Below are 10,597 nucleotides of genomic sequence, written 5' to 3' on the forward strand. Positions count from 1 at the left end.
GAAATGATTCTGTTTCCTTGGTGTCACTTGAAGGATCTCTTTTCTTCTGGAGTTTGTATCTGCTCTCGGCCTATTCATATATGTAACACATTCTGAGGATTTACGTCACATTGAATGACTAATGATAATGATCATAATTATAGACTTGGAGACTTTCCCCTCCCAGAGTTAGGTGGAGTTCATACCATGTCTTTTTTTTGTGCACAGCAGTTAATTGGATGTTGCACACTTAATAGAGACGAGTAACTTGTCGGGTGACATTTCATGCCGTTTTGACATTGCGACCAGTAATTAATAAATGTATTGTTGACTTTACGGTGGTAGGTATTGTGATGTTAGGAACACGGTTATAAAAGTACACTAAATGACCTCTGTTGTGCTACTGTAGGCGTCACAATGTGCCATTTTAAGAGTTGAAAAGCTGATGCTAGGGTTAACATTTGAGCAGTTATAAAAGAATGTCAACATATGATGGAGACAAGATACAAACGTGTTGTTTGGTGAAGTGAGTAGCTGTGGTTTACAGTAAAGGAAGCTCTGCTGGTGGGAGGATGTAATAGTTCAAATTGTAAATGCAGTTAAACCCAACACAGAAGAGGTGATATAGTCAACTAGAACTAGAAACACCTTTACTGATATGACTAGTAGTAAGAATTCATATGATGTTACTGTTCTAACATCAGCTCAAACCCCAAATTCATGTATGAAAGCGAAACAGTAAATCTCATCAACATTTTGTTGCTTTGTAAACTCTCAACATTGAGTGGATGAAGGCCGACACAACACAACTTTACTCTAAAAAAGAACACCAACCTACAGACTGACAACTTTCAATACAGGCCATGGGGATGAATAAAACAATAATTCTGACAAATCCAATTTCTTCACCTCCACTATTTCCACCATTTGGTACCACGAAGTTATTGTGCTTTAACTGGGTTTTGTTAGACAGGATGAAAGATGACAGAAGAAGGTAGATAGAAGAAGAGACAAACAGGAAGTAAAATCCTTCCCAGACCTCCAGATTGTCAAATAAATCACAGACACATCTCTGGAGTGGAACTAAATCCTTGTTTGCACGTTTTGTGCACTGTAAAACATTTTTTTTGGCAGCTACTCCTATATGACATGTGACATAGATGATAACGCCCAATGAACTCACACCAAAGTACTGCTTGACATTCCGGGTCATGAATGGGTGACAAATTGAGGAATCAGGAATGCCACTTCCATTTTTACTCAGCATTGACTAGAAACATGGAAACTAGCGGGTCCTCACAACATATTCTCAACCCCAAATCATCACATACTGACGCTTGGTAAGGCTGCTTGGTAAGGACGCTCGGTAATGAAGCTTGGTAAGGACCCTTGGCGTCCCTTTCTAACCAGTCTACAACCTCTGGTTCTGAAAAGGGAAGACAAAGTGCCTTAAACCGGCCTTCTCTAATGTCCATCAGGGGGCGACTCCTCTGGTTGTATAGAAGTCTATGAGAAAATGACTCTACTTCTCGCTTGATTTATTCCCTCAGTAAACATTGTAAACATGAGTTTATGGTCTCAATCTCTAGTTTCAAGTCTTCTTCAATACAGCATGATGTTCATTTAGTGAATTATGGTCCATTTAGAAATGGAGAAGGCTACAGCCAAAAACCAAGATGGTGACGACCGGAAACTCGGCCAAAACCTCTCAAGTGTCACTTCTGGTTCTAAAAAGCAAGATGGCGTAAGCCAAAAACGAAGATGGTGACGACAAAAACCAAGATGATGACGGACAAAAACCAAGATGATGAGGTTCTAAAACCAAGATGGTGATGGCCAAATAACAAGATGGTGACAGCCAAAAAACAGTATGTTGCCAATGAAAGAAACAAGATGTTTACGACCAAAGAAAACAAAATGGCTGTAGCCAAAAACCAAGATGGTGACGACAAAAACCAAGATGATGACGGACAAAAAACGAAATAGTGATGACAACAACTTAAGATGGTAACGACCAAAAACAAAGATGGCTATGGCCAAGTTCCCGACGGACAAAAATCTAGATGGAGATGGCCATAAATGCAAACTCTGGACTTCAAAAGTGTAGTGGACAAACCAATGGGGGATGTCATGTGACTACCTCCACTTCTTATACTTGGTAGCCCAGCTGTCAAACTATGATGGTCCACTACGGTCGCAGTAGTGAGTTCAAACAAAACTACTTAGCTAGGTTTAGGAAAAAGGATAATGCTTGGACTTGAAATGAGTTTGTAAACTATGTAAACACAGGTAATAGTGCAGAACACACATAACTCAAAAAGCTTTTGGACACTTTGAAAGTCCTGTGTTTGTTTTACCCTCCCACCCTGTGTTTTCTTTTTTCAGTCTTTATACTACGTCATCACACTCCCGTAGCATTTTTCTAATAATGACGGCGATGGGTTTCCATTGCAGTTCCTTGAAACCCTGGTGCGTCTCATTTAAGATTGATTCGAGTTTGGTCACATTGTGTGGAAATTGCTCCGCCTTCAACATGCAGCATGTACAGTTTGTTTGTTTGTTTGTTTGTTTGTCTTTTTAGTTGCTTTGTACATTTAGGTACAAAGTGTACCCGTGCACCCACACCTACAAGGCAAACCTACATCTGATTGACCTATCGTAGATACAAAACCACATCATTTATCTGTAGTATAGTCTGCCTAGTACTGGAAAGTTGTTTTGTGGTATGATTAATTGATTATAATAGCATATTAGACATTGTTCGCAATGTTGCACCACACCTAACAAACAGTGCTGCATGACTCGCCTGAAGCTCTGCCAACAAACAGGAATCTGACACACACAGTGCAGTAGCTGCTTGAAACCTTATCTACACTCAAATCTATTTAACCTTAATGAGCTCCCTCTTTAACAGCAACAAGCATACACACTCCAACCATTTGCACTGCCATATTTTCCAATCATTTACTGTAAGTTTGAGGAACTTCTTGGTATTTTTGAGAAGGGCAAACATAATCATATACAATATGTAAGTGAGATTTAAAATATATGACAGTCTACATGAAAAGACAAAATCAACTTTAATTTAAAAGTCACTTTTATTGCATATGCATTGTTTAAAATCTTCACTGAATAATTAGTGAGGTTTAACCCAATTCACATTTTAACAAATGAAATGAAATTCATTAAACAAAAAAAACAACATCAAACGTTCAATCATCTGATCTGAACTGCCCAGTCTGCTTAAAATTACCTTCCCATACTATGAAGGTTGGATGGGTGGTGGATGGGTCCAGAAACAAAACCACAGGGCTGTTCGATTCCTGTCTAAATTACACTTCGAGTGCACTTTATTTGTATGGGATCGTTATTTTGTCGGAGACAGGGTTTATCTGAGATTTTAGATGAATGCTCAAATTCTAATGGTGTAAAGATAATGTACCATAAGGAAGTAGATATTGTGCTTAAAGATACAATAACACAATATGCAGGTAGATTTATTATGCAAGATGTAGTAGTGGATAGCTTTGAAAAGTTTAAGTGCACTTTATTTTGATGATCCAGTCTTTTCAGATTTAAAAATGTATGTAACAAGAAAAAAGGCTACATGATGAATTTGCATCCCTGTCTCCTAAAATATTATGAGCCCCTACAATTAAACTGCATTCTTTTTCCCGGGTTACGGTTGAAAAAAACGCTAAAAAGATCCTCAAAAGTCAATACTTTCTGCAGCCAATTGCATTCAATACAGAGCCAGAGAAATAAAAAATTGTTTAGAGCAAGAAAAAATCTGATAGCCAAGATCGAAGGTTTAGTCCAACAGGTAGACGATAATAGAAAAGTGTCACAACCTTTACTGGACAATCTTGAGTACAAGGAATTGAGGAACAGACTAGAATGGAAAGAAAGAGGAGAGAGAGCAACCATGTTTTTCACTTAAATTTGCAGCGCCGTAAAGAAACACATTTTGAAATGGATTTGGAACAACACAAGTACTTCCCAAAATGATGTTTATCCCGGAGTCCTCTGTTAGATTCATTGAATCAAGATATTAGCTTCGACTTTTAAAATGATAAAAACTGTTCAGTTAAAAGAGAAAGAAACATTTTATGTGAGTGATTATTTACACAAGAGGAGTTACATCCAACCATAAGCTCTCATGAGAAAGGTCAAAGTCCAGTGTTTTAAGACTCCCATGTTCAATCAAATTGGTCTTATAAGAGAGGAAAACTAACAGGGAGGTTTAATATGACTTTTGTTTAAACAAGATTCATGTGGACGGTATAAGGATCCAACCAAAATAAAGACTTAAAGGTGCAATGTGTAGGTTCAGGCACCATCTAGTGGTGAGGTAGAAACGTTGTGAATGATCCGTCACCACTGTAAAGTGTCTTCCTTCCAAGTAATATCTCCATTTATCCAGGGCCCAAACAACAGCGAGACATTCTTGCTCTGTAGTTGAGTAATTCCGCTCAGCCTGATTTAAAGTACGGCTGGCGAAGGCGAGGACCTGCTCGGCACCCAGGCCAGTCTGTTGAGCCAAGACGGCCCCCAAGGCGACGTCACTGGCATCAGTGTAAACAATGAACAGGAGGTTGAAGTCAGGATGACCCAGGATTGGTGGAGAAAGCAGATGGTGTTTCAGGGCTTCAAATGCTGCTTGACATGAGGGGGTCCAAAGGAACTTGGCTCCTTTCCGTTTAAGGGCATTTAGGGGTTCCGTCAGCTGAGAGATGGTACCATTGCACGAAGTGATGGTACCATCCAGCCATCCCAAGAACCCTTTGAAGCTCTTTGATGTTCTGAGAGGCAGGGAAGTCCTGTACCGCCTTTGTCTTCTCAGCATCCACTTCCACCCCGTCAGAGGAAACAACATGGCCCAGAAAAAAGAGAGGTTCGGAAGAACTGGCTCTTTTTCATATTCACGGGAAGGTTAACCTCTCGTAGCCTGTCGAGAACTGCTTGTATATCATAACTGTGCTGTTCGTATGTACCAGAATAGATGATGATGTCATCCAAATACACTAAGCAGATTTTTCCCCGTAGGTCCCCAAGGACTAGCTCCATCAGCCGTTGGAAGGTAGCTGGAGCATTCTTCAGTCCGAACGGCATTACCTTGAACTGGTACAGGCCAAAGGGACAGGTGAAGGCAGTTTTTTCTCTGCTGTTTTTATCCATTTGTACTTGCCAGTAACCACTATTGAGGTCCAAGGTACTGAACACCACAGTTCCAGCCAATGATTCTAATATTTCCTGGATGTTTGGTAAGGGATAAGCATCCGTGTGAGTAGCTGTATTCAGTTTCCTGTAGTCCACACAGAACCTTTGTTTTGTATCGTACTTTTTTGGCACCAAGACAACTGGGGCAGCATACGGGGAGGTAGAGGGCTCTATGATGTCCTTTTCTAACATGTCCTCCACATGCTCTTTAATCACCTGAAGCTTGGATGGTGACACACGATAGGGCTTCTGTTTGATGGGAACTTCGTAGGTGAGGAAAATTTTGTGTGTGAGAACACTAGTGCATCTCAGTGTTGCTGTGCAGACATCTGAATTTTCCTGTAGTTGACATAACAACCGATTTTTCCCCAAATCATCAAGGTGAGCATTGATGGTGGCAGCTTGAAGGAGGTCCGGACATGGCGGCAGAGGAACCAGGCACACAGGAGCTACAGCAGAAAAGAAAGCAAGCTGTGGTGGAAGACCAACATTTGACCTTGCCTCAGATTCTTTCAAGAACTGATACTGGTGCTTCTTGTTGGACTTAAACCAGTAACGGCTCTCGGAGACATCGAACTGTAGCCCAGAAAAGAAAATTAAGTCAAGTCCTACCACGGCAGGGAAAGCAAGACTTTGAGCAGGCAAGACGACACAAGGTAATGTCACTGATTGGGACTGTAATGTGAGGTTCATTTCGCTCCATCCTAAAGGTTGTCTTCCTTCTCCATCTGCTAGATACAAAGGTCCTCTTGTCCAAGGCTTCATCACATCCTGCTGTCTTTTCATTCCTGTCCACATATTTTCATTTAGTAGGGTGTAAGATGAACCAGTGTCAAGGATGGCGGTTCCCTTCCATGGACCAATGTTCAGTGGTACCATCAACTGACAGGGAAGCGGGCTTTCCAGTGGTAATGAGGAATTTACAGAGGCGTGTGCACCCAGGTAACTTGAGTGAGTGAGGGAACCAAGTGTAGCATGACCCTCGGAAATGTGGGAAGTTTTGGCAACTTGCTGATGTGGAGGTCTAGGAGAAGAAGCTGTGTTCGAGTTCCACTGTGGACAGGAAGCTGGTGCATGACTTCCCTTGCAGCGCCAACAGTACACTTGGGAGGGTCGATTATGGCTGGGTTGGCTTGGTCGGACAGGGTTTTCTCTGTTAGGAGACAGAGCAGCAGATTCAGAGGTAACAGGCTTGGATGGTTTCCTTAATAAATTCTTCCTCTGTTCATACTGCAGCTGGTTCTCCCGGTCTTTTTCCAGTTGCTGACCAAGGCGGACAAGTCCATCGACAGCGGTAACCCTGCTACTTCTCAGTTGGCTGGCCAGTTGGGGGTTAATGTTTTTCAAAATCAACTGGAGGGGATCAGGTGCATCATTCAGTCTCCCAAATGTTGGAAATTGAAGTTTAACAGGACTCTTTCCCAGGAACCTGCTCTTTCCTTCCCCATGGATGGTGAATCCTCCAGGTGATCCCAAATTGCCCTCTGGTATTCCAGGCTGTATGGTGGATTGTAATCTGTGCCGGCTTGATGAAAGTAGGGGGTTTTCTCCCTGTGGAGCCTCAGAGTGGGTTTGAACACTTGCCTGGCCAAAGGTGGTGGTAACTTTAGCTGTTGTTATTTCCTCTGACAGGGTATGTATTGTGTTTTTGCAGTGGAAGAGCTCCTCCTGTAGGTGAGTTACAGCATCAGTCATTGGGGCAAGAGTAGAATAAAGGTCCTTCAGCAGGCCAGTATGATAGTGATTTAATCTCCATCCAAGGCATGTATTGAACTGTGTTTGCAGATATTCAAGCTGTTTATCCATATGTTTGACAACTTCTTTTTGTTGTTCATGGAAGAGGTCTTTTAGTGCTTGGGAGACTTGTGTTGTGATTTCTTTTGTCATTTGTTCCATGTTTTCTTTTAGCTTCTTCTGGTGGTGATGTTGGTCCTCAACAATTTTTTGAAGCTGTTGTTGAATCCAGAGCCAGAAGCATCTTCTTCTAAGGCAGAAATTGCAGGTTGAGGTCCTCCATTTATTTTGCTGTCTGATTGAACAAACTCAGCGAAATCGGTCAGGTCCATGTCCAATAGAGAGTATGATGTGGGAGGTAACTCCTGGGCAAGCACTGGATTTGACAGAGGAGACTTCACTGCTCCTCCTTCCATTTCACCCAACCAAGTCTCTGAGTTAGCAGCCATTTTGCAATTATATATAAGAAAAGATTTTACAATTGCCCTAATTAGCATCTACACCCTGTCTGATGTGATTGAGCGAATGGTATGTGGGCTGTGATAGAGAACACCTTGTGACTTCTATGTTTAACTTTTATGAAGGTGAATGTAGTTGCTTTTGATTACATTTTTTATTGCTTCCTCTTGGTGAGCGCTCACATTACAATGAAAATGTTTTACTTACTCACATTTGCAATTTGACCTTTTTTACTGTTCTGCAAAACAGTCACATGGTGATATAGTGCAATCTCAGTCAAGTACAAAATAACTAAAGTTGGAATAAACCTACCTCTACTTAGCATACTTAAAGTCAGCTCCATACTTTATTAGAGAATCATGTCAAAATCACCACTCGTTTGAAAGTGTTGGGTACGTCAATTGTTTTTAATACAATCTGTGTCCGAATCATTTTGAGAAACATTTAATGAGTAAAATGGACTGTTTATCGTAACATAACTGATAACAGTATGAAAGTTAACATGTTGTAAAGGTCACATGCTTAGTATCTGAAGTAGATGTGATGTTGAAACGTTGGTGCTGTACTCAAATAATACTTTTTGGAGAAACAATTCAGTGTGTGGTCGCCTTTATCAAGATTTCTTTATTGAAGTTCAGCCACAATATTAGGTATCCATATAGATCCACGTGCACATCAAGACATGAGCTGAACAAATGAGGAGATGAGGAAGTTGAAACAAGTCAATGGTTCTCAAACATTTGGAAGTTGAAAATATTTCATATCTCCCCCATCTTACTGAAGATTAATTTATGAATCTATTTCCTCTAACTTTTACTATTCTACTATTCTATTTTATCTACTCAGGCTGTTCTTATACAGAAAAATTATGACAACTATCTTTTTGTAAGATATCATATAAACCATTGTTTGAGGATACGTTGATCCACTGCTGCTATTATTAGCAGTATTGGTCATATATCTATCATTATATCAGCTGTCTTTATTATTATCTTTCTATTATGGTTCACAATTACGTGAATTACGGTGCATTACAGAGAGAGAAGGTCGTATGTTGTACAGATTGTAAAGCCCTCTGAGAAAGATTTGTAAAAATTGGATGATACAAATGTAATTTAAATACTTTTAATAGGCATAGCTCTGAACAGTGTATGAGGACAGCCTGTTTGTCTCTACAGAGACAATAGTCTGAATGTGACCAGAAATGCATGGCACATACCGACCTAGTTACAAAGCCTCCTCATTTTAAAAGGGCATCTCAGGGCATCACATTCAGGATTCCTCCTCCCGGACTGGGTGGAGTGTCTGTGAGTGACTGAACCGCCACCAAAAACGTGTATATTTCTTCTGTCGCTCTCCATTGTTCACATGTGATTGTCTGTCATCTATATTTGGCAAGTCGCCGTCAAGCAGAAAAAAAGTACTATGAATAACAAAAAGATCGTCAGTAGCCTTCTCCTGCAGTAGCTAAATGAAAAGAGGGGCCGGCTTTAGTAAGAACAATCATGAATCAGAAGGATAAAACGTATATTTTCACATATAAACACTTCCACACATCCTCACAAATCAACAGGAAGGTGCTGGATTTTGAATGAATGCAGCCCAAAGCACGCGGCCCAGTATCAGGGCAGTTTGCAAAATAGTCAGGAAATGCAATCTATTGTTCTCGTGTCCAGGGACATACATTGCTTTTTATTTTTTGTCACTTTAGACGAAAATAATTAAACCAGATGACTGGTGTCCGACTGCGTGTTGTTTCATGGTAGTTGTTTTGTTGCCTAAACGTAAACCTTTATTTCCTGGTTTTGTGTCTTAAACCCAATTGTGGTTTTTAACGTAATGTCTTCCCGAAAAAAAACCGCTCACACTTCTAGTGGGTCATAAGATAGGTCGTTTTTGTATCAGTATACGCTATTGTAGGGAAATTGTTGCATAATATATACCTTTAAAGGTCACGCCAGGTTATCTCACAAAAAGGCTAGGTGGTTAGTTGTGACGCTCTGCATGTGCTTCCAGTCCTTAGTGATGCATGTAAAATATCTATTGTCTGCTGTGATGAAAACCACGTAAAACATGACATTAATTTATAGGTGGCTATCACTGTCTCTAGTTTGAAATGCTGTGATGTCTGGCTGATATAATTACATGACGTTATAATATTCATTCTACGCAAAAGACCTTGAACGTGACATTGCCAAAGATGGAGAAACTTGTGCCAACCGGGCAAAAGAGCCCCAAGTTCACTGAGTGTCAACTATTTATATGTGTGTTGGATATGATTTGATATGTTGGTTTGTTTTGTCATTGTGATGAGACTTTGGGTGATTTTTTTCATTGATTCAAACTGTAGGCTAGTATAAACTATTACCTACCTTAGCATACCATTCAAGCACTCATTCAATGGTTGCCTAGTAACGATTTAAAGATAGAGATGCAGCAAACTTCAAAATGCTCTCTGTCTGATCAAGGCCTAAACCTAAATGAGGTCAAATATTATGATTTATTGGGAGAAACCAAGGCGTTCTTTGTAAAGTCAGACATAGAATGATCCTTTATTTAGTCAACCTTTATTTGTAAAGCACATTTAAAAACAACCTCAGTTGACCAAAGTGCTGAATTGGCACAAAAAACAAATGAATACAGAGCAAAAAACAGCAAGATCAGAAGAAAACCACTAACATAATGAGCAAATAATTGAAGTTAAAGAGTTTCATGAAGCAGAAGATGAAGTCAAGGTGTCAAGCTCAGAAGAGGGGGGTCTTCAGCAGCGAGTTAATGTTTCTGAAGTCTGAGCACTTTTAATATTTCAGGGGAAAAGGCTTTAGTCTTCAGTGGTTGACAACATTCACAGTTGAATGAAGTGAATATGTTCAAAATCCCCCAAAATGAATTAATATTCTCTCCTTAAAACCAGCGGACTCCATTGACAAAAACAGAAATTTGACCTCGCTGATCATCATAGAACACACTTCAATAACACTCTGGTTTGTCGTTACTGTTCCAACAATAACCAACTCTGGTTTGAAGAGCTTGAAAGATGCATCACATTTAAATAAGAAGTGACCACCAAAACATTTTCACAGTTTACTAACCCTGAGTCTGTGATGTTTAACTTGGCAGAGCAGGAAAAATAAAAAAGCATGGCATACTCGCATTGGGAAAGAAGTCCCAAAAAGAAGAAGAAGAAGAAGAAGAAGAAGAAGAA

The sequence above is a fragment of the Anoplopoma fimbria genome, chromosome 10, assembly GCF_027596085.1.
Source record: "Anoplopoma fimbria isolate UVic2021 breed Golden Eagle Sablefish chromosome 10, Afim_UVic_2022, whole genome shotgun sequence".
In the NCBI taxonomy this organism is placed as follows: domain Eukaryota; kingdom Metazoa; phylum Chordata; class Actinopteri; order Perciformes; family Anoplopomatidae; genus Anoplopoma; species Anoplopoma fimbria.